This window comes from Pan paniscus, chromosome 18 (assembly GCF_029289425.2).
Source record: "Pan paniscus chromosome 18, NHGRI_mPanPan1-v2.0_pri, whole genome shotgun sequence".
Lineage (NCBI taxonomy): Eukaryota > Metazoa > Chordata > Mammalia > Primates > Hominidae > Pan > Pan paniscus.
This window is the reverse complement of record NC_073267.2, coordinates 72,197,483-72,219,430: the sequence shown is the minus strand read 5'-3', so window position 1 is coordinate 72,219,430 and position 21,948 is coordinate 72,197,483. Positions and strand designations below refer to the sequence as shown.

The 21,948-nt window shown below is 35.8% G+C and overlaps 1 long non-coding RNA gene across 1 annotated transcript in view; it reads left to right on the top strand.

Annotated features, from left to right (window-relative positions):
• LOC117976248 (uncharacterized) overlaps positions 1–21,356 on the top strand; it is a 42,352-nt gene extending 20,996 nt beyond the window's left edge. The window contains exons 2-3 of the long non-coding RNA XR_004666869.3: positions 8,576–8,735; positions 11,737–21,356. This is a non-coding gene — a long non-coding RNA (uncharacterized LOC117976248). The remainder of the gene's footprint in view (positions 1–8,575; positions 8,736–11,736) is intronic.
• The last annotated feature ends 592 nt before the right edge of the window (positions 21,357–21,948 follow it).

Sequence of the window (21,948 nt, the reverse complement as noted above, 5' to 3'; positions counted from 1 at the left end):
TTTCTGTTGCTCCATATACTTTCCAGCATGTGGTATGTTTTGTCTTTAGCATGATAGCTATTATATTATAGTAGGTATGCAGGGATACTACTGTATTGACAGCTGTATGTTTTTTTTCTCCTACTTCTTGAACCCCCAGCCTCATACCTCTATTGAGCTATTAAGCCACCTCGTGATATCCTCATGACAATCTGGTAAGATAAGATGATGCAGGCGGGGTGAAACAGAGATGTTTACCTGTCCAAAGAAGGACCACATGGAACAAGCTGGAGCTCTTGAACTGATCTGGGACAATGCCAAGAATGCCCTGCTCCACTAAAATGTTGACACCAATGACAGCAACTCCTTAATTCCCCTCTAGATCCATGTAGATGTTGAGTTTTTACTTAAATATTAACTATTAACAAATACTAGTTCAATCATAGGATGGAGACAAATAAAAACCCCATAGACACATAGTAGAAAACAGAACTGAAACTCAGCTGTGGTTTAAAAGGCAGAGTAATATTTGGCAAATCACTGGACTTCCCTGAGCCCCGAATTTCTAAACTATGAAAGCAACAGATAGTTCTATATTATGTGCAGTATATTCTTCAGTACTGTAAATTCTTCCCTTTATGAAATATATCAAAGACTATTTACCATCTAGAGGACATAAATTCAGTTTATTTTTTATTCCCTAGGTTTTAACTTCAATTGACCATTGGAATTACAGTAACTATATTGTCAATAACATCACAATTCAGGAACACCTAGAATTTCAGATTTACATTTCTCAAATTAAAGGCAAATTTTTAAAAGTCTAAATATTTTGCATTACTACAAAGAAAATTTCAAGCCTTAATTCAAAATATAAAGGGAATGATTCTAAAGAGAAAAAAAATCCTGTAACACTTCTTGATTATTAATGTATCCTGCAAAATCTCCATATGACATAGCAATTGTGGTCAAATACTCGTCAAATATGTGTTCATTAATCCTCAGTAGAAACAGATTTTCTTTCAGCATTACCCTGTTTGCTTTCCAGATCCATTTCAGATACACATGTAGGTGTATTTGAAACTTGCTTATGTAGTGTGGATATTGTATATTCATATTTCCTCAATTGTGAAAAACAAATGAATAGATTTGTGCTGAAAAAAAAAAAACACACACAGTTTGGTTTGTAATCTGTGGGTCTTACTGGATGCATCAGGAAAAGCGGAGGTAACAAAGTAGAATCTCCAGGAGGAGGAAAAAGCATTATCCTTAAGCCAAAGTCAGAGAAGGGATGGATAAGGCAGAGATAGTAAGTGTTGCTAGCAAGAAAACAACTCTCCATAGATAGTTCATATATACGGCCTTTCATCTTCAATAAGTCAGAAAGCCCGGAGTTTTTTTATCTTTATAGCTTGAAAATGAACATTAATTTGAATGGGAATGTGATAAACATATAAATAAAAATCAAGATCTAGCATTAACAGAATTAATAATTGTTACAAGGTCCTGAATAACTCATAAATTAATTGAAGGAATGGGTGTGTTTCTTGAAAGAGTCAACATCAGAGAGACTCATGCCTCTCTGTCAAACACGTAAAGCAGGAATAAACACAAAGGGATAGAAGATGCTCATGGAGTGGTCCTCGCCAAGGTATATTATGAGTTCTTCTTTGATCTCTCTAGTCTGAAAATAAAATGGTAGAAAGCTGACAACGATTTTTGTTTTCAACATAGCGCTCCACATTGTTTCCTGTCAAAATTGCTATATTTATTTCTGTTATCTGTTAAAAATTAAACATCTATTATAGAAGAATATATAATGATCAGAAAGATGTCCATAATATATTGATAAGTTTGTGTGTGTATGTGTTTGTGTGTGTGTATGTTTACAGTTGACTCCTGGGCAACACAGGTTTCAACTGTGTGGGTCCACTTACATGCGGACTTTCTTCTCCCTCTGCCACCCCTAAGACAGCAAAAAACAAACAAACAAACAAACCCTGCCTCTTCTTCCTCCTCCTTGGCCTACTCAATAGGAAGACAATGAAGATAAAGACTTATGATTATGGATTTCCACTAAAGGAATAGTAAATATATTTTCTTTTACTTTTGATTTCCTTAATAACATTTTATATTCTCCAGCTTATTTTATTATAAAACTACAGTATATAATACATATAACATACAAAATATTTGTTAATTGACTGTTATTGGTAAGGGTTCTGGTCAATGGTAGGCTATTAGTAGTTAAGTTTCGGGGGAGTCAAAAATTATACATAGATTTTCAACTGCATGGGAGATTGGTGCCCCTAACTTCTGTGTTGTTCAAGAGTGAAATGTATAATGATGGGGAAGATGTCCATAATATATTGTTAAGCTTAAGAGTGTGTGAGTGTGAGAGTGTGTGTGTGTGTGTGTGTGTGTGTGTGTGTGTGTATGTATGTGTGTGTGGGGAGAGAGAGAGAATAGGATCTATCCCAACCCAAACTGGTAAAATATGGAATAGGTTTTATCCACCTTTTCTGAAGTGCTAACTGGACTTGTACACCTTTTTTAATAAGAAAAAAAACACTTAGAGAATTGCCCAAGTTACATAATGTTAATATTTAATTTCATTTTAAAATTATTAACTTACTCTTCTGAATTAGCCAATGGCCACTCAACAAAATAGTCCACTGGTTTATGCTTTGGGTACCCCCAAATCACTCATCCATCATTAGTGGGGAACTTGGGAATCTGTGACAAAGCTTAGAATTCACAGGTGTATTAATATTAATGCAATAGTAACAAGGAGTATATATCAACAACAACAACATACATTGGGAGTTGACTGCATCTAAAACATTATATCACATGGTTTACAAATGATGATACCTTTTACTGTCACAGCAGCCCTATTAGGTTTGCACAATTATTTCCTCCTATTTTTGAGAGGAGGAAACTAAGACCAAAGGGCTTACGAATCTTGCACAAGGACTTACAATAAATAGTGGAACCCCAAACAGTCTGATACAAATATGTTCTTTAAAACGATGCCATGCTTCCTCAGAAAAGATTCTGCTTCCGTAACCCACATAACAAGGTAATGAGGACCACAGATGGCATCCCAGCTGTGTCTAATATACACCTGGGAGAGCAGTGTCACCTGAATCCATTTCACATCCCACAAACGGAAACAAAGTTTTGCCAATTATCTGGTTAATCCTGTTAATTTCAGTGAAGCAATGAGGCTTCAAGATAAATTTTATTTGGCCTGAAACTTTGATTTGGCCGTCTGCGTCGATTGAAAAAAACTGGATAATCAAGAAATCTTCACGAGCTCTGCTTAGCCACATCCAACTAGGTATCAGTAAATTTCCTCTCAATCTGGTGTAAAATTGGAAATTTTGTCTTAAATATTGTATATGCTTGTTATGTTATTTTGGATCATACATAGATTGCTACTCAACAATTTTCAAAGATTGTGTGCTGTTTATTTGAGCATATGGTAAAATTGGAGCTTCAGGTATTAGAGAAACAGGTTAGAACGTGAGGGAGGTAGGAGGAGGAAGGTCAGAGGCCTGGAAAGTGAGTTGTTTCTCTTGTAATTTAGCACCTCTCTTCTCTCAATCTAGAGAGACCTTAAATGATGTGTATCTATTTATTTTAAAGACCACTTGGGGAGAGGCTGTTAACTGTCACCAAATAAATTTCACATGATCATTCTTACACCCATTTATTTCCCATGCCTTCTGAAATAGAAAAGGAAGCTTCACGTTGTCATTCTCTATATTAGATATTAATTCCTAGATGAGTTTGATTTTTTTTGCAGTTGAATGGTGATAAAATGAAGCTATTTTGAAGCACATTAAATCTGCAAATTTGAACACTTTGATGCCAATGTTCATTTTATTGCAAGGTATCCTATTTTCACCTTCATAAAATTGAATGCTTGTATGTACCATATAATTAAATTTAGCCATACCAAAAACTCAAGTCTATGAATTTATTAACTCTTGACTGCATCACTGCTTAGAAACTTTGATAAAATTTACTGCAATTTCCTTAATCTCTGATGTAGCTCAATCCTGAAGTTTAGGGAATTACAAAGCCTTGCTTTCTTATTTCTGTGGCCCCTATCACAATTGCACAGTGCTATTCCGGCAAAGACGCCCACAATTAGCAAGGAATTCTTTTCTTCTGAGATACCGGGCTCCCCTCAATGTTGGCTCTAATACCTGCCCTCAGGAACAGAATTGTTCTTCTAAGGGAAGTAGAAATTAGTTGTTGTTCATCAAGATGGAGACTTATAAAATACATTCTGGCTGGTCACCAGAAAATAGAAATTTTGCAAATCTTAGAGAGTTTGGTGCTGCTAAAGGTGGCATTTGCAATCTGTTCTTTCAGCAGGATTTTATTCAGATCAGTTATACAGGAAACCTAGAGTATATAATAAGAAAAAGGACAGAGAAGAACAGATTCCCTGGAATAGAAACTCACAAAGAACCAAATATGAACATTTTAAAGGAGAGATGTGCTTTTCAAGGGAGAGGGCCACAGGCCCATCTAATCTGTTACACTAATTGCTGATATTTACATATATATATATATATATATCAGCAATTAGTGTAACAGATATTTATGTGTGACATATATATCAGCAATCAATACATAATTAGTATATATGATATATATCAGCAATTAGCATAACAGATATTTTATGTATATACACACACCAACACACACACACACACACATATATATATATATTGCTTTCTATAGTGTTGCCAAGTATGAACTTAGTCTTTTCTGCCTTATTTCCAGTTACTACCAACCACATGTCTATTCTCTGATCAAAATAGATGGCAAATATTTTCCCAAAAAAACACATTTTTACCCCTCTGGTTTCTTATCCATTCTGTTTTATATGTTCAGACCACCAATCATCTGCTCACTGGTTAAGTACAATCCAGAAATTAAATCTGTGACGTCGTTTCAGCCATGAATCTTCTCTGCTCTCTGTCCTGGTCCATTTTCTCAAAACTATTGTCTATACAAGCTATCTTCATCTGCTTATATCCCTCTCACTCTTCAGCCCATTCTGATTCAGTTTTGGTTATACTATTCCACTGAAGCTGTACTCATTAAAGTCATTCATGCCTTCCACACTGGCAAAGAATGGCTTTCTCTGTTCTCATCATAATGGACTTTTCATTAGCTCTCAAAAAAATAAGGTACTCTTTTCAATTTGAAATATTGTATTTGGACTGAAGCTTACCACTCTGCTTTTTTAATTCTATGGTTTTTCCCCCATTATTTTCCTGTGATGTCTGTGGTTGCTGTAAATTGGGTTTGCTCAGGGTTTGGTCATAGTCACTTTATTATACTCCTGCCACCACCTGCTCCCAATAAAGTTATTACTAGTTTGGTGCAAAAGTAATTGCGTTTCTTGCCAATTGAAAGTAATGGCAAAACAGCAATTACTTTTACACCGACCTAATAGTTCCCAAGGAATTAATCACTATTCTTATACTAATCACTACTAGATTTATACATTTAGGCAAGAATTCTCGGTGATTATGATATTTTTATATCTAAACTTTCTATAGCCCTGGAATAATCCCATATGTATCTCAAACACAACTTCCCAGAATTTATCTTTTGATTTGCATTACCATGACCTGCCTATCATCTACTCAGTTTTCCATGCAGAATATCAATGGAGACATTAAAGTTCCTCCCTTTCTTTCAAACACTCCATATGATACATGAGCAAGTTTCAGAAACTTTCATAAAAGTGATCTCAAATCTGTACAGTTCTCTGTTGACTACCATGTTAATTTAGTGTGCCATGTGTGTAGATGTGTGTACACAATTATACATCTGAACAGTTGAAGTTGTACTCTGAATGGTATACCCTAAATTTTACTTAGTAAAGTTGCACCTTTCTGTACATAAGTGTGATATTTTTAATGTGTAAAAATTAGATTACACTCATATTGTATGATTCTATTTCATTGAAATCCAAATGAAACAAAACTAGTAATAAGAAAAATCAGAATTGTGGTTGCTATGAGGGAGATGGAAGTTAGTGGACAAGGGGAAAATTGGAAACAAGTCCAAGGGAATGTTCTGGAAGGGTTAACTTTCTAAACATACAATATGCGTGTAATCTATATTTTGTTTTAGATAGTGGTACCAATAGTTTACAACCTCCACAACTAATCTAGCTGGATGCTGAAGATCTGACTACTTTATATTAATTTTATATCAAAACAAAGTGAGGCATACATTAAAGGTTTTAGTAACTTCCCCCAAAATAGCGAAACAAAATGTTTGCCCATCAAAAGGCTCTGAATGAGCCTGCCTAGGCCTCTAAACTCAACCTGCCTCAATATTCTTTGCTTATACTGCTCACACCATACCCATCTTGTTCCAGTTTCTTTAATATGTGAAGCTCTATTCTCCACCTGGATGATCTCCACCACTACCATCAACCATGCCCCCCTTCACCTGGCTACTCTCTGTCTCTCAATGTTAATGTTTATCACTGTGCTTCCAAAAATTCATTATCTCTTTTATGATCTATATTAATCTTTTAAACTTTTTTTTAAATACCACAATTTGCAATTGTTTGATTCATTTTTCTTTGCTTGCTTCTTGATCTGTCTCCATCACAGCATAAGGTCTTAAGAGCAAAGCCTGAATATCTCCTGGTCAGTACTGTACCCTTGGTTAGCATAACACATTTGACCCCTGAGCAACACAGTTTGCTCACCTGTGTTGCTCAGAGGAACACAGAAGACATATATACTTGTTTATAGAGGTTACACATATTTTGGCCGGGCGCGGTGGCTCACGCCTGTAATCCCAGCACTTTGTGAGGCCGAGGCGGTCGGATCACGAGGTCAGGAGATCCAGACCACCCTGGCTAACATGGTGAAACCCCGTCTCTACTAAAAATAGAAAAAATTAGCCGGGCGTGGTGGCAGGCGCCTGTAGTCCCAGCTACTCGGAGGCTGAGGCAGGAGAATGGCGTGAACCCGGGAGGTGGAGCTTGCAGTGAGCCGAGATAGCGCCACTGCAGTCCAGCCTGGGCAGAAGAGCAAGACTCCGTCTCAAAAAAAAAAAAAAAAAGAAAAAATGAAGTTACACATATTTATAAATTTATTCATGTTTTGAGGTTCAGTGAAAAAAGGCGGATATTAGAGAAAGTTCTAAAAGGCAGCTAGACCTCGTTTGGCAAAATGAGAAGGACATTCCAGGCAATGGGAATGAGTGAGGCAAAAACATAGAAGCATGAAATAATTGCATGCATAGTATAATTGGCTGTTGATGAAAATGATCCTGTATGAAGTAAGAGTGGAAAATAAAATAAGGAAAGTAAAAGAAAAATCCTTTTGAAGATAGTTTTTTATTAAAATTGATTTTAATAGATGTTGATGTCTGCATTTTCTTTTGTTATTGATGTTGATGTATCTCCCTCTAATGTGTCAGTTAAACAAATTCTCCAAGCTTTATTTTCTCTGCAAATAAAAACGGTAGGTCTTTAATCTTTAAGCACAGAACTTTGAGGGACAGTCTCCCTGAAAATGGATAAAGACTGATGAGCTAGGATTTTTTCTGTAATCATCATACAAAAGAAAATTATTCAGCCAACATTTATCTGACCCTATGAACATGTTATGAGAGAACATGTTCATATCATATGCTAAAGTTCTGGTAGATGAATCAGAAGCATTATGCAGCCATAAAAAGATAACAAACATGTATAGCCTGAGAGTTAAATAGAAAATAAAAATAATTGACCACACAGAAACTCTCTGAAGCTAACTCAAGAAGTAACAGCATAGAGAAGCAAATTACCAGATGGTTTTGACCCAACAGGCCAGGAAAGGAAAATACAATGTTTCAAAATTATCATCATTCTGAAGTCTGACTATCTTCACCTTATGAAATTTTGTAATCTGAGTCTTCAAAGAGTGAAGGGTTATCTTTATGCTGAAGACAAAAAGCTGTTTTAGGGCTCTGAAGTCACACAGGGCACTAACTCATCTATGTTGTCAGACAAACAGCTGTTATCCATATCTGTGGAAAGGCAACAACTGATGTTTTCTGACATGGTGTTATGTTTACATAACATGGAGTAATGAGTGTTCCATGTTGAGAATGAAGCCATGTCAAGGGGGCACTAAAGGGACACTACTGGTCTTATGGAATCACAGAATCTTGGAACTGGAAAAGTTATTGGGCTATTAAGCAAAAGAACTCAATAGATCATGGAATCAAACTTAAATGTGCAGTTGCAATTTTATTGGTTTCAGAGCATCTGACTTGAAGGGGTAAACTAAAATATCACAGTGATGTCCTTAACAGGACTATTTGCATCATGGGAGGAAATGTTGGGGAAAAAACTACAATGGAATAGTCAAAGTCAATGAGTAGTAGAGGAGTGGAAATCTGAGAGTACAGACTACATGGTAAGTAGACTCAGCTCTTATAGCTAAAAAAAAAAAAATCAAAAACTACCATTATTGTTATTGTAAATATATAACAATATAATTCATACATATCAATATTTATATATTATTCAGGATTTTTTTTCTATATTTTATAGAAATACTGACTTTGGTTCAATAGAAGGAAGAATGACAGCTGGGCACGGTGGCTCACACCTGTAATCCCAGCACTGTGGGAGGCCAATGAGGGTGGATCACCCGAGATCAGAAGTCTGAGACCAGCCTAGTCAACATGGTGAAATCCCGTCTCTACTAAAGGTACAAAAATTAGCCGGACATGGTGGCGGGCACCTGCAATCCCAGCTACTCAGCAGGCTGAAGCAGGAGAATTGCTCAAACCCTGGAGGCAGAGGTTGCAGTGAGCCGAGATTGCACCACTGCACTCCAGCCTGGGCGAGAGGGCAAGACTCCATCTCAAAAAAAAAAAAAAAAAAAAAAAAAAAGAAGAATGCCGTTAGGTCAGAACTGCCCGGAAAAGGAGTGTGTTTCATGGGGATGTAGTAATTTGCATGTCCCTGCTCAAACATGCAACAAAATTAGTATTTCAAATGGGGCTTACCATCAGATTGGATGTGTATCAATGATATTCATAACTCGGGGGACAGGAAGAGTTGATTTAGATAAATATAGTTGGAAAGCTCATTATTTATCTTTAATTATAAAATTGTGATTTAGAAAGTTTAAAATGGGCATACCAGAGGCAAATGTAGGCTTTTAAGAGCCATTTTTAAAATTATGTTTTAGTTTGTTTTGAAACTGACTTTTTTTTTTTTTTGAGACAGAGTTTCGCTCTGTTGCCCAGGCTGGAGGGCAGTGGTGCAATCTCGGCTCACTGCAAGCTCCGCTTCCTGGATTCACGCCATTCTCCTGCCTCAGCCTCCTGAGTAGCTGAGACTACAGATGCCCATCACCACGCCCGGCTAATTTTTTTGTATTTTTAGTAGAGACGGGGTTTCACCATGTTAGCCAGGATGGTCTCGATCTCCTGACCTCATGATCCGCCCGCCTCGGCCTCCCAAAGTGCTGGGATTACAGGCGTGAGCCACCGCGCCCGGCCTGAAACTGACTTTTCTATTAATTTTATTATTCCAGAAAAATAAACTAGTTCAAATTCAAGGGGTAATAATCAAAGTTTATAACCAGAAATATGAATAGTTGATCCAGCTATTCAAATATCAGCCTATTCACATTTTTTAATCTAAACTTTCAGATTGAAAGACCATAATTTTACTTTCATCTTGTAGACATTTAGAGACTTACAAGGGCTCAAGGAGAAAGGTCAAAGTGCTATTATTAGATAATTCAGACCAATGAGTGCTGGGCATTTGCACAACTCTAAACTAGGGGACTGAAAAATGTTCTCTTTAATGATTCTTTCTTTCCATTCCCTACTGTTTTGCATGCTTTCAATTTCTCAGTTTCTAGTGCCATCACTCCATTTCCAAGCTCCTGGGCATGCTATATTTTGCTTAAAATTGTTGAGGTATTCTCTTTCACCTGCCATCTGAGAGTAGGGGGATGTTCGGAAACCAAGATCTTCAGTGATTTTATTTTTGCTTCCATTTTCAACCACATTTACTGTCATCCTCTCACTTACACTTCTGAATATCTTCTCAAATTGTCTTCATAGAATCTGCTAAATAAGTAGGAGGCTATAGTTTTCCATCTGAGCCTCTGCACTCTCTTGAACTAGAATAAGCCCTTGACCCAAATTAAACAAATCTGATTCTCTTTCAGAAATGTGAAATTGAAACTGAGGAATGCTATTTTTTTCTGGGGATATGTTTATCTCGAGGGACCTCCTAAGACTTATGGGCTATTTTTCTGCAAAGAGAACCAGAGAAAGCACTCAGAAAAAAAGAGAAAAATGAAACAGATCAACACAGACCAGAAAATAGAAAAAAAAAATGTAGTGAGATAAAAAGATGAAGTGGGCAAGAGAAGAACACAAGGACAAAATCAGAGATAAAGAGAGGGATAGTCTTAATCCCTGGCCAATCTGACAGTCTGTTTCCAGACTATAGGAGGTTTGCCTTTGTGCACTGGCAAAATTTCCACAGAATGATTCCTTTCTATTTCCAATAATTATCACTTGTTGTCATAGCTTATTTGAATGAATTTGAGTTGCTTTAGTGCCAAAAAAATCTCTGAATAAGACAATTCTTTCCAAACCATTCTGTGTGCTAGAATGCCCCTTGCCCTGGAATTCATTGGCCTTAGTCTTTCAGCCTTCAAATCTCCTTCTCTATGTAGCCCTTCACAACCTTTTTTGGCCATATTTATCTCTCCTCCATGCTTCCGTAGCATGTTCTTTTGCTATGTTTTCCTGCTCCTTAGAATTTATTTATTGTTAGTGGAATATACTTGATAGATATTTCAGGTAATATTTCATATGTATTGAAAAGTACATTGTATTTTTTGGTTTAGAAACTAATGATATATGATTCCATATGGTTCATAATTTGTTTATAAGTACAAATATATAGATATATTTATACACATTTATGTATAGATATTTATATGTGTATATGAGTAAATTCTGTTGAATCATTTACATTTTCTACATCTTATTTTTGTTCTGCCTAACCTATTGAATTTTTAAGGTGGTATGTTAGAAAGAAATATACTTTTTTTTCTTAGAATTGTTTCTGATTTGTTGAAGTTGTTGAAGTCTATAATATTATGTCTTCATTGTGGGTTGAATTTTTATCAAATTAAAATACCCTATCTTCTCATTTAATATCCTTTAAATTACTTTTTTATATCTGGTGCTACTATTGCTCTTAATGTTTTGTTTTGGCAGATACTGTTGAAATTCCTGTTTTAATCCCTCCCCCCCTTTTTTTTTTAACATTCATAGGGTATTCACTGTATTCCAATATGTGCTAATAACGTGATTGTAGATTTATTGTAGGTGGGGGTAGTTCTACCAGCCATTTTTCCTTTTATGTGAAAAGATTCACCGTACCTTGGAATCATTTGCCCTCAGGGACACTATCTTGCTGCTCTAGTTCCAAGGCTCACATTCAATATACTGGTCACAGGAAAACTCAATGGCTCTTGCATATTTGCTACTCTATATGTAACTCCTCTTTTAATAACAGAATATGTGTTATTGCCTCTAACTTTTCAATCTCTTAACTACAAGTCTAGCGTTCACCCACACAAATCCTCATACTGTACCAAGCTTCTCTAAAATCTATTTGAGACTATGATTTCTTTGCTCCCATCTGTTTCCATCTGTTTCTTATCTTTTCAGGATTCCCACCAAATTTCCAGTCAACTGATGATCTCTCCTACCTGCCTATACTGTGAAATTTTCATCTACTTGGTGCTATTTTAGTCTCACCACATTGTAATGATGTCTTTACATGTCTCTTTCCAAATTTCTTGTGAGTATCTTGAAAGGAATGATTTCACAGTCTCTAATTTTAACACCTACTGCTGTACCTGCCACTGGAGCACTTAATACATATCCTTTGAATTAATAAATGAATGAATATTTCCTTCAAAAAAACCTGCAATATATTGTTTATTTCTCATTTGAAACTCAACATTTCCCCAAAGATGTTGTTTTCAACTCTCCTAAAGAATGATAGGCTCATTTGTGAGATGCTTCCCATTAAAATTTCACACCTTGGAAGATTTCACTTGAAGAACATGCAACCTAAAAAACGTAGTTTTTATAACAGAACACCTTTCATGACCTTAGCAATCACATTGTGATTGGGTCATTATAATGGATGTAAACAAGTAGAAAACTAGCACTGTGCCAATAATAAAAGTAACTTTCACTTTTTGAAAGACCTAAGCAGCTGATCCAGCACCCCAGAGCTTGCTACAGATATTTCCTACCGTAGTGTAAGGACCACAGAAGACTCAGTAGAACATTAAACAGATTTTTTGAAATCAAACGTGATGAAAGTGCATTTCAGTTAGGGGAGAATGAGGAGAGAAAGGAACAAGGAAGAAAATGTGTGCAGAGCATCAGCCTCTCTAATCTTGAAAAACAGAGCCCCTCTTTGGGACTGAGCTCATATTGACTAATCACAGAAATCACAGCGCAAGGGTGACAGAAACTCCAGAGGAAGCAGGGATCTGACAAACTTCCCTGATAACCTTTACTGCCTGGACACAAGAATTGAGCTGGGCTTTGAAAGTGAAAGGGAACCTGCCTGGCAAACAAGCTACAGAAACTACAGAAAAGTTAAATTAGAGCCAGTGGGGGGATATTAAAAGCAGGAATAATTAGGGCAGCAAGAAAAAAAAGAATGAAACCAGATGATTAAAGGAAGGCTCCAGAGGCATGGAGCTACCTGCATAGCATTCTGACAACTATTAAAATCAAATTTGATGTTTTGCCTAATTCCAGTTTACATTTTTGGTTTGCAATGTGTGTGTGTGATCCTCTATTATCTGGTTTTTCTTCTATTTTTTTTTTTCCACTTGGCTACAGCTGGGTAGGAATGAAAGAGTGCCATGATCCAAACTGGATTTTAATGAGGACAGCTCAGTGCCTGCCAAGTCCTTGGGCGTGAAGTTGGGGAGCTGGGCCTACTGGTCCTTAAGGGTCCCTGCTCTGGAACTGAAAGCCCCTCTGTTGAAAACTTGGCAGCCCTTCCAGAGTCTCTTTCCCCTCTGCCAAGCAGATGAAAGCAGCGTCTGGCTCTGTACATGCAATGCTGAAAGTTGCCACAACTGTCAAAGGCCCAAGGAAGGAGCACTTCTTTTCCCTGACATAGATAGCTTCAAATCCAACCCAGGGACCCTCAGCTGTTGTCACCTTTCCTGAAAGATGGCAACTTTTTTATTCTTTATAAATTGCAAAGATGCCGCTTTCTACATTTAGCTTGGTAAAGACCCAAGAAGAAAACTTTGCTTTAAAAAGTCATCCTTATGAAGGGCACTGTTGCTTGCTGATGTGTCTAGACACAAAAGTTTATGTGGGAGAGGATTAGGCAGTGAGGCTGAAGTTTCAAAAATGAGTCAGACTCTAAACTTTCTATGAATAAAAGAAATGGTTTCAATTTTCTACGGAAATGTTACAGGGGAAGCAACAAAGCTGTCTAAGCAGAAGAGTAACAAATTAATTTTTTTTTAAATTGCATGAGAAAAATGAAACTTGCAGGCTATGTGAGAGAGAGATTTGAGATGTATCTACCAGAGATTGAAGACAATAGAGATACTATTTTAACTGTAGGTAGAATGAGAAAAGCCTTGGCAGTGGGAAAAAATAATATATATTCTAGTTTTACAAAGAAGATATAATCAACAAGACTTAGTGATTGACTTTATGGGAAAGAGTGAAAAAAGGGAGCATGAAGATGGCACACAGTTTTCAGGCTTGGTTATCTGAATGAATGGTGTTGTCAATCATAAGGGCTGAAAATTAAGAGTAAGAAAATTAGTTTGCTCCTTTACAATAATGGGAAAGAAATCACAAGTTTTGGAGTTATTTATAAAGATGGAATTTTAAAAATATATTAAAATTGCTGTGCAACTATTGAAACTAAAGATTGATGTACTCCTTCCTGTAGCATTTATGGGCCTATATATTTATTTGTCTATTTGTATATGTAAAACTTTCTTGAACATCTCCACCAGTGTGCATGCCAATCATGATTTCTGTTGCGGCATTAAGAACAAAATCAAATTCCATCCCATTTGACTACTACTCCTGAAGTACAAATCTCCCAGATTGTGGAGGATTCCCCAACTGGAGAAGAAAACTCTATCTGTAGAAAATTAAAGCAGATGGTTCCAGTGGGCTAGTAGTTCTCAATGTTGAGTGCTTAAACATCCTTATGTCCAGTTTATGCCCCAGACCAATGAAATGAAATTTGCAGGCATAAGACCTAAGTGACAGCATTAAATTTAATCAGCTAAGGAAAATGGAGTCTAGTTTTAGAATTACTAAATAAGGTTATATCTGACACAAATTGGAAAGAGACAGCTAGGAGACAAAAATACCAAGGGCCAGTCCAAAAGAGAGGAGTAGAATCACACTCAGCCGAATAATAATGGACCATCAGGAAAGAAGAACTTGCCTTTGAAGAACAGTACTGCAGGAAAAAGAATTAAGAACACCCCTCAAATTGGTTTGACCTGAATTGACACAGCCAAGGCTCATTTCTTGGGTGAGGAATACTTGGTGGTATTGCAGCAAATTAAGAAGCAAAGCATGAGAAGACATCAGAGGTCAGATATCTTTCAGGAAACCTTCCTCATGTCTTATTGGCTTAATTTGTTGACCAGCATATTCTTAAGCTAACTCCCATTGTCAGGGAAATGTCAAAAGCTGATTGAATTAAGCACAAGTACTAGAGGTGACAGTAGGTGGTTACCTGCTTATTTTAATTCTATAAATCTGCATCTGCTCCTGAGCATGGAATAGATAAATGTAAACCACTGCATTAAAAGTAAACTAAAATTTTTCTCGGTGTTCCACATATAGATATTTGCCACTTTTCAATCTTATTTTAATAAAGTGGCATAAAAATAACTAGTTAATGTTTATTCCCACACTCATCTTTCCATAGTATCATCTTCATCTGACAGGTTAAAGTCACTCATGGTGACTAAATGGCTGCAGTTCTATGCCTCTACATGAGCTTCATTTGATCTTCAAACAGAGAGCTAGTTTCTAGTTGTTCTCCCAAAAAGCAAGCAACATTCTTCCCCACAAATGTCTCAAATTTTTTTCACGATTTAATGTTAACTTTATATTAGAATAACAATGGAATTAAGGAGAATTTAAAAATACCTGTCACTCCAAGCACACACTACTCAAGCATTTTCAATTTTGTGAACTGCCTTCTAATTTTGTTCTATATAAAAATTACCTTTTTCACTTCATGATTATGCTCTAAAATTTATTAATTAGTATCTTAGCATTTTCATTTAGTTTGATTTTGTATGCACATACACACATAACTTATCTTTTTAATGCCATCTTAATAATATTCACAATTATAACTTTTTATTTCCTTTTGAGCCTTTTCCTGATAATAAATTTCCTAAAGGAAGATAAGTATGTAAAGTTCCATTGGCACATTTAATGTGTATGGATAAGTATACAGATGCCTCTCCACCTAAGATAGAGTTATGTCCAGATAAACAATAATGATATTTTCAATTTACAATAGAGGTTTATCAGAAAATAACCCCATAATAAGTCAAAGAGTATACTGAATGCCTATCACTTTTTCACCATAGTAAAATGAAGAATTCCTAAGTTAGGGACCATCTGTATATAGACAGATCTATTGATAGATTAATTAATAAATTGATTGATAGAACTGATAGATGATAAGTGGTTAATACAAGAGGTTTCCTCTTTTATTAGTTTCATTCCAGTATTATTTTATATCAATTTTATTGCAATAGCTTTAGAAAAAATAACTACGTGTGTGTTTCATACTTATTTTGTCATTTTGCTAGCCAAGCGACAATTCAATAAAGCTTTAAATTGTGTTTTATTAATAGTAATGGTTGACATCATAAGGGCTCAGTAAATATTTGTTGAGACTAGATTTTTTGTTTGTTCATATACTATTTATATTTTATCTTAAGTAATTTTCTTTGCCCTTAACCAAGTCTTTTCATTCAAAAACCTATGCTCTATGAGATGTCTGACTAATGTTGAATGTCAAAGGTGATGATAGAAATAATCTGATCCTGTCAGTTTAATTCCTTTTTCTTAATTTTAGAACCACTAACTTCGCTTTCTAACCATAAAACTTAACAGCCAATTGGTACTTTTTTCTGTATTAATTTTTAAAAGATTCAATAAAACTAAATGACATCTTGACATATATGCCTTTTCTCATCATAGATACCTAAGAATAGTTTTATTATTAAAGTTTTTCTTGACATCTGAATATTTTATGGCAATTTATTTTTTTAAATTCAATCTGTTTTCTAAAACGGAGAGTTCTAATTCTTTACTGCCCTTAGAATAAATCAACATGTATCTTAAAAACTAGTCAGTCATGATTTTCTTTGAAAAGAAGATTAACTTAAATTGTTCATTCAAATGAAGTTGCTCTTCACTTTTTAGTTACAGTTCTTTATGCTTACTAATATGAAATTATTTTGGAATCTTTATTTACAAAGTGGTTGAAAAATACTTTGTATCATGCAAACATTCTAATAAGTAGCTCAGGTAAGAAGCAATTTACCTTAATGGAAGGAGCACTGATGCTAATTAAAATGTGGATTTTAATCTCTGAGCTATAAAAAATGTACTACGTAACCAGGATCCAGTCCTTTTGCTTCTCTGCAACTCACCTTACTCTTATGAAAAATGAGTGAGTTGATCTAGAACAGTGGTAGAAAAATGGGTAGTAATTTAAAAAGTCATGTTTAGAGGTAATGTTATTTTTTCATTCAACATTAAAATTGATTTATGTAGGATAGTGTGAAAAAATGTATGTTACTTTATAATGTATTACCTGCCTTTTTAATATTAGAATGTTACCATACAATGTAGTGTTGTGTTAGTTAATGTTTTATCTTCCAAAGATAGATAAAACAACATTTCCCATCTCACTTGTTTTACCATGTTGCCTTGATACTCTTCCAATTTAATGATTGGGAATATAGCACTTTTTCTTAGATCTGATTGGGTTTGTAACAGCTGTGGCCAATAGAGTACAATGGAAATGACATTATGTAACTTCAATGTCTATGTTATACAAGTCAATGGAATTCTAAACAAAAAACCTTGCTTTTAATACCAACTAAGGAGTCCAACTTTCCTGAGGTCTCCATGTTACATGGAGAGACCGTTTGTGCATGCTCTTATTAAAAACTCAGCTGAGATCCTAGTCAACATCCAAACATGTGAATCAAGATGCCTTGAATATTTCTAGCCCTCAACCATTAAGTCTGACCAACTAGGGCCCCTGACATCATGAAGCAGAAACAAGCCACCCATGTTGTACCTAGTCAATTTTTCAGATTCACAGACTCCATGAGCATAGTAAAGTGGTTGCTTCATGCCACTCACTACTGGGATAGTTTGTTCACCAATAATAACAAGCAAATGGAAATTTAGAATTCATAAATACAGTGCTATACTATAGTGTATTGCATATATCTGGAGTACTATATTATAATATGCTATACCATGCTGTATATAATCAAAACTTAGGACACGTGGCATTGGCTTTGGTATCAAGCAGATACATGCGAAGCCTTGAAGAGATCGTTGGTAAAAGCCAGAAGAACTTTGTTAGATCAAGGCTTACAAGACTGAGAAAAAAATACTATAAAAAGATCTAGAAAATAAAGAGAATTTGTAAAGTTACAGAAAATTCAGAAAAAAATGTTACCTCAAGTGATATGGGAAGTATAAAATGTATGTAATGAACTTGAGGAGTTACTGAAGAATAGCTCCAGATGGAACATAGGCACGTGCCATCTGCCTTTGTCTGTAATAAAATAAGCCAAGGCAGAGATGGACTAAAAGAATAAACTATTTAATGTTCAAGTATATTTTGAAGGATATTTGAAGTTCCTAGAATGGCCTTTTCAAATTGTAACGGATTCTCAAAATAAGAAACATACTCTGGACCAAGATCAATTCCAGGATGAAAATATACCTAGAATTGTTAAGACCTTAGAAAGTTCTAAGGCGATGTCTCATACAACCTTTCAGAAAGACCAACTGCATATAAAGGTTCTCAAGTCATACCTGAAAGACCCATTTTATTAAAGAAGCAGGGATTTTGATATTTTAAGGTCATGACAATCTACACACTCCAAAGACTAGTTCAACTGTCCCCATGTCTTAATTCCAAAGTCCAAAACATGATGAGTCAATGTCCAGTACACTCCAGGGTGCTGTGGTCAGGGGTCAGGCACAGACCCAATACAAATCTTCCATGTCAGGACACTACTCAGTCAAACAAGTTAAAGTGAGCAGGTCCTAGAGAACAAAAATAGCCCTAGATTTTGGATTGGTCAGACACTACCGAAAGTATGTTCACAAAGCCATCTAGAAATATACGAGGACAACTGAGAAAAATGATGCATTTTGCACCAAATTCTGCTTGTGCCATTAAGAAAAAAAGAGGTTTTCTGTATTTTGTAGTGTATAATCCTACTTTCTGATTGTCACTCAGAATCTCTACCTACAACAGCTCTGCTTAACATGTAGGTAATATGTATGTATGTATGCAACATGCATGTAATGGCTTGCCTTATCAGGCAGTGTTCCATCTAAAATAAAAGTAACATTAACAATCTTACAGATATATCTTCCTATTTTGAATGGCCACACTGAGGTCACTTTAGTAGATCTCAGTATCGAGATCACTGGAAAATAAATGAGTTTGTTTCCATAAATACAATAGTGCTTTTTATTAAATTATATCAAGGAGAGATGATTACAAAGTTTACTAAAGTAACCACAAGCCTGTAGAAATTAATAAAGTACAATTCAGAGAAGATGCTGCATAAAGATGGAAGACACATAACCTGACTTTGGTTGTCCCAAAGGATAGAGTACAGAACCTTGCGGTATTTAAGCCAAGTGTTTGAATGCTATCTATTTATAGAAAAATAACATTTGTTATTTACTTGGGAGAGCTCCCACTGAAATAATGGATTTCAAAGAGAGAGAGAGAGTGCCTTTCACTTTCAAATTTGAATGTGAAATTATAAGTGTCTATACATTTTATACCACTGCCAGAGAACTACAATGATTTCTATTGCAATTTCCTAAGGAAATCCAGTCTCTGTTCTCCAAACATAGAAGCATTGTACAACTGTCAGGAAGCTCTCCCTTGAGGAAATAGACATCTCCAGTAGGACCCAACAGCTGTTGGAGGAATCTCCCAGCAGTGATATTTACAGCGCTCCATCTTAGGTATTGTCAGTGCTAGTCATGCTGCAAAGTCAGTGCCATCACTATTATTGAAGCTAATGGTTAACTGAATATGAATTAAATGGCTGTTTTTGTCATAAGTGAATCAGGCAGCATACCATGTTCATTCACTCAGTGAGAGAGCAGCCTCCTCCTCAGAGCAACAGTACTAAAAGCATTTTGTCCCTTAGGAAGGTGTATTTTTCATGTTTCTGGGCACACTCAGGAATGTCACTGTCCCGTGAGATTCGGGACAGCATCACGCACCCTGGGAAATGAGGAATGTCACCCTTGGTATGAGAAGTCCAAATGTCCCAGCTGTTCAGCCTTGAAAATTCAGGCACATTTCTACTCGCATTATATGTGATTAAAGTGCACAAGTTTGCAAAACTCACCTATACAAGTAAAAGCTTAAGAAAATAAAACCCAAATCCCTTGACCCACTGGGCTACACTTCTATTCCAGATAAAATATATCTATTTGGAGGTGACAATGAACAAAACACAAAATTGATTGACACTCTCTGTACCACTTTGAAATCACAGAGCTAGCTCTTACAAGATTAATGCTGGAATTCTGGCCTTTTGCGTCTTCATGTTATGACACATCCAATATTTAACACTCTACTTTCTCTCAACATTCAACATTCTCAACGTTCGCCCATCTTTATATCTTTCCTGTGTATGCATTCTTCTCTGTCTTCCCTCCTCATCTCTGCTCCAATCTTTTCTTTCATTTCATTACATTTCCTCCATTGATCATTAGTTTATACAACTTAAAATTTTAAAAGAGTGCTTGATTCAGAGCAGATATTTCAGACATACTTGCTGAATCAAACATAAAGGAATAAATGTCACCGGTTTATTTTCTTGTTCTCTGCATTCATTGTCTCTTGAACATTCTAAAAATCACCATTGCTTTGAAAGCTCACTCTCAAAACTAATTTCACCAGGATTTCTGTCTTTCTACTGGATCCATGACCTCCTCTCATGCATTCTCTCAATAAACAATTTATAAGCCTTACAAGGAAAGAGATAATTTCAGATTCCAAACAATAACATAACATTACCAGAAAAAAAAGGAGATCAAGATATGGAAGCAATCGAAGTATCTCTTGATAGACAAATGGATTTCCTTTTAAAGTGGTGTATGTAAACGTACAAATATACAATTTGGAAATTCAGCCCTGTTTCCTCTCTTTTGGCAATGTAATGACCGTGCAAGCTACGTTCAAAAGATACTTTCTGTAGGGCTGTGAAGCTTTGACTAACCCCTCTACCAAGAATAAATAAATAAAGTATGGTGAAGTATGAAAAGCATAGATTCCGTGGCTAAATGAATTTTGGCTTATTTTTGAGTTGTGGAGTTCAGAAAAGTAACTTTTATCTCTTAGAGCTTCAGTTTGCTCACCTGCACAAAAGCAATAACAATACCAACTTTATAAGGGGTTGTGCAGTGCCTAGTACATGTGAGGGCTTCTGTTAATAGATGTTGTTTTGCCTGTTCTTCTCTTCTACGCTCTTAGCAAAATGTATATAACCTGCCTCTCACCCATCTCATTGTGACTTTTTATACAACTTTTGTCTTCCTGGAACCCAAGCTCTCTGCCTAGCTCACAGTGCCTAGAATATGGCTTTAGCAGTAACAATTACATCTACTGAACGACTTATGTATATGTATGAATGTGTGTGTATATGTGCCAGACATCAGAGTAGACCCATTTTTGTGCTGTGTTAATCTTTTGTCAGCCCTCAAATTTTAGATACTTTCAAAATTCCCAGATAAGAAAATTGTGGGCTCATAATGTTCATGTCACACATTAGTGAGGGTAGTCACCAAAACGTGAACCTTTAAAGTGCAATTCCAGTACCCATCTCTTAATCATATCACTACCCTGCCTTTTAAACTGGGTGGGTGTAATTAATCTTCAACGATTGAAGTTCCGGAGAGTCCTAAAAAAACTAGCAGTCATACATGGCCCTAGGCAAAAAAAAAAAAAAAAAAAGAAAGCCATATATATGAGTACTCCTACTAACTTCTTTTAGAAATTTTGGTAGAGTTGGCATGCAGAGTTACTTTTTGTATCTTGCTGAATCCCAAATGCCAATAAATTAAGATTACCTGATTGGCAGAGAAGACACAGCTTTCTGTGCAGTGGGAGAGAATATGGAAGCTTGTGGCATCTCATTAACTCTCTAATTTCCTATATTGAGCAGTATAAAATGAGGCTGAAAAGGCAATTTACCTTTCAATACAAGGAAAGCTGCTTGATTTCATTTCCAGAGAAAGCTCTTCTTCCTCCTTTTTAGTCTGTGGAAAATTGAAGGGAAAGAAAAATACTGTGTCAATAAGCTCTGTAAAAAGTTTATGACATAAGAGGAAACAAAAACTGAGTTTAAATACTATATAATGTAAAAATGCTTGTGCCAGTTTTAAAGGAAACAACTCATATTCAACAAGTATTTGTGCTGTGGACGGCCTGGGGTCAACACTTACCTGTGCTGTCTCACTTAGCCCTCAACGCTGTCTGTTGACCTGTGATTATCTTTACATCCATATGAGGAAAGGGAGACACACACGATTCAGTAAGTGCCCAAAGTC